Consider the following 3,732-nt stretch of genomic DNA (forward strand, 5'->3'; position numbering starts at 1 on the left):
CTTTGTCTTGTTAGTCTTTCGAAGGACCTAGAATGATATGTTGGAGAAGGATGCACCTCAGACACTATCTAGATTAAACACTTCCTAAAAGAGGAAGTAGGCTCAGAGAGGGGGAGCGTCAGTGTCCCGAGGTCACATGGAGAGTGGGAACGAAAAATGAAAACTCGCTGTTTCTTGATTTCTAGTTCAAAATATCCCACTACCTAGTGACACTGGCTCTGTAGTAAAGAAAGGGAAGGTGAAGATATAATCTCTCTATGGCTCCTCATTAGTAAGTAAAAAAGGAGTTAAAAAGATGAAACCCCATTCAGTGAGCGAAACCAGCTATGGTTTCTGCTCTCCTGGAAGCTGACAGCAAAAGTGTTCATCAATAATCCCCTATATGAGTAGATATGTACAAACTGAGATAAAAGTGTTGTGAGGGCATTGAACAGAGGAGCTAGTCTGAGATCGGGAGTGGGTAGTTCAATGGGAAGGGAAGAGGGAATGTTCCAGGCAGAGAAAAAGTCATGGGGGTCAAATGATGACATGAAAGCAGGGCATTGAGGCTGGAGCCCAGAGTTGAGGGGAGTTAAGAAGGTGGTGAGATGAGGGTGGGAAGGGAGGCAAGAGCCAGCTGGGCAGCGCCTTGTGTCGACCCCACTAGGGTCTTTACCCATTTAATTTTGGGTAAACTTTGGGCAAGTGCTCTGGGAACTCGGAGAGCATAGGGATGGCTGTGGCTTGGAGCAGATGGAGAAATTCAAGTTGACAGGGTGAGGAAGGGACAGTTTCATGGTCAGCCAGCAAATCCCCATTTAGCTGTGATCCCCTTTCTTCCCCTAAGCTTGTTTGTTCCCTGATGTATGTGCTTTTATTGTTTCTAAATTCTCTTTCTTTCTTCTCTTGAGGTGGTGGTAAATAGAGCTGTGCCCCCTCTTTGCCTTCTCCATTGGCTCTGTGTCCTTTTTTCTCTCTTTCACAGACACACTTTAAAAATCATAGTTCACTGTTGGGTTGGGTAGCCGCATGGCTGCGCCCATCTCGGGCCACGGGGCCCAGAACCTGCTGCAGTTCCTGCGGCTGGTGGGGCAGCTCAAGAGAGTCCCATGTACTGGCTGGGCATACAGAAATGTCCAGAAGCCAGAGAGCGTATCAGGTCACATGTATAGGATGGCATTTATGGCCCTGGTGACCAAAGATGAACATCTTAACAAAGACCGATGTGTACGCCTAGCCCTGGTTCATGATTTGGCAGAATGCATCGTTGGGGACATAGCACCAGCAGATAACATCCCCAAAGAAGAAAAACATAGGCGAGAAGAGGAAGCTATGAAGCAGCTAACCCAGCTACTCCCAGAGGATCTCAGAAAAGAGCTCTATGAACTTTGGAAAGAATATGAGACCCAATCGAGTGCAGAAGCTAAATCTGTGAAGCAGCTGGACCAATGTGAAATGATTCTTCAGGCATCTGAATATAAAGACCTTGAGAACAAACCTGGGAGACTGCAGGACTTCTACGATTCCACAGCAGGAAACTTCAGTCACCCTGAGATAGCCCAGCTTGTTTCTGAACTCGAGGCAGAAAGAAACGCTCACATAGCTGCCGCCGCCAGTGAGCCACACTCGTGAGATGCCCTCCTGTAACAAACATTTTATTTTTCTGTTTCATGGTATTGTGTTTTGCCACTGTTGGTCTGTTGATTCCCCAGATGTGAGTCTGTTTATTTTCAATTGCCTGGACTCCAGCAAGAAACGTGATACAATTTGGACAGTAAAAGAAGCTACAGAACAGGGTGTGGTCCTGAAAATGCCATGGATGAAGACTTGGAGGGTGGGGAGCTTTTTATGAACTGAATAAATAAATTTTTAAAACCTTAAAAAAAAATCATAGTTCATCAGAAAGCTTCCTGTGTGGCACAGTCATGTCTATGCTTCTCTCTCATTTTCTTCTTGCTGGCTAATTGTGACTGTCTAATTAGAAGTGCATTCTTAAAAGATTTTCTTTTCTTTTCCTTATGGGAATCATAGTTATCTCTGGCCTGAACTTGTTTCTCAATTAAAAAAAAACACTTGTATTACTTTTTTGGATTCTAAAACATGTTGATTAAATATTGCTAGGGAAATACAAAAAATACAAAAAAAAAAAAGAGAGAAGAAGAAAATAAAATCCCCAAACAATTGAATAATTATTCAAAAAAGTATTCATTATTATTATTTTGGTGTATTTCCTTTCAGTTTTTTTTTTCTCAAGGCATGTATACATTTGTTTTGATACAGATGAGATGCTCCAAGCATTTCAATATTTGCTTTCCTGAAATCTAAGGAACATATATTTGGTAGACCATGCTAATCGAATATCCATCTACTCATTTGTGGGATTACTTGATAAATGTCTATCTTCATGCCCTGATCTCCCTTGCAGTTAGATTAGGGACACATGGTTTGTCTGGCCAATGCACTGTGAGCAGGAAGTCAGACGTGACATGTTACACCTCTAGGCTGATGCAATCGAGGGTCAGTATGTGCCTCTGTCATTGCCAACTTCCCCTGATGCAGCAACTTCAGAGGTGGTGTGTTCCTGAGGGTGTGGTTACAAATGCGTGAGGTGTGGCTGTAAATGTATGAGACTAGAACAACCTGCATTAGTGTTTAAGTTACTGAGATTTCAGGGTTTATTTGTTACTCTGGTACAGCCTAACTTATTCTGACTACTACTATGGATGACTGTCCTTCCTTTATCACAAACTCCAAAGTGACATGCATTTTTTTTCTCAAAATTCCTCTTTCACATAATCGATTTCTTCTTGGACAGAAGTGTGTCTAGATTAGCATTCTTCTTGTCACATTCTTTACCCTCTGGGAGATGAATTTTCCACTAAGGTCATTTTGGCCAAGTTTCAATTCCAGATACAAAGATCAATTAATTGTGAAAACAAAATAGCCAATAATAAAGTTGAAGTAACAGCCCGGAATCAAAGCACATAATAATTACATTCAAGCTCTAACCTTTATATGGTACTTTACAATTTTTCAAAGCATTTTTAATAAACAAAATATGGGCATTTAATATGATGTGAGACTGACTTATGCATGCAAGTGGTCAATTGCAAAGGTCCCATGCCCAGTGCATGATTCTCTCCTCCCTCCCTTTGTTATAAACTCCTGGCTGCTGGAGAGGATGGGCCCCTGATTAGAGCAATTGTGGCCCAGGCAGAGGTGTGGAGTGGCAGGTGTGGCCGACAGTGTGATGGGAGAGGCAATAGAGTTGGATCTGACTCTGACCCTGACCCTAACCAGTTGTGTGACCTTTGGCAATTCCCACACATTCTCTGGACCTTCCTTATCTATAAAGGGAGGAAGTTGTACTGAATGACTACTAGGCTTCTAGCCCTGGCTGTCCATTCCATATTTCACGACTACCCTGAACATGACCATGTTCTGCCTCATGGCAGCTCTGTGCTCTTGAAATGTTATGTTTGCTTACATAGAGCCCACACTGAACTCATTCCTCACTATCTCTTTTAAACTTTTTTTAAAAAATAAATTTATTTATTTATTTATTTTTGGCTGCATTGGGTGTTTGTTGCTGCGTGCGGGTTTTCTCTAGTTGCAGCGAGTAGGGGCTACTCTTCATTGTGGTGTGCAGGCTTCTCATTGCAGTGGCTTCTCTTGTTGCGGAGCACAGGCTCTAGGTGCGTGGGCTTCAGTAGTGGCAGCGCTCAGGCTCTGTAGTTGCGGCACACAGGCCCT

The 3,732-nt window shown here is 42.9% G+C and overlaps 1 pseudogene; it reads left to right on the plus strand.

Annotated features, from left to right (window-relative positions):
• The first annotated feature begins 232 nt into the window (after positions 1 to 232).
• LOC111187483 (5'-deoxynucleotidase HDDC2 pseudogene) lies at positions 233 to 2,378 on the plus strand (annotated as a pseudogene).
• Positions 2,379 to 3,732: the final 1,354 nt, after the last annotated feature.

The sequence above is a fragment of the Delphinapterus leucas genome, chromosome 13 (genome assembly GCF_059928025.1).
Source record: "Delphinapterus leucas isolate spDelLeu-1000000601 "Yukka" chromosome 13, BTC_Dleu_Yukka2, whole genome shotgun sequence".
Lineage (NCBI taxonomy): Eukaryota > Metazoa > Chordata > Mammalia > Artiodactyla > Monodontidae > Delphinapterus > Delphinapterus leucas.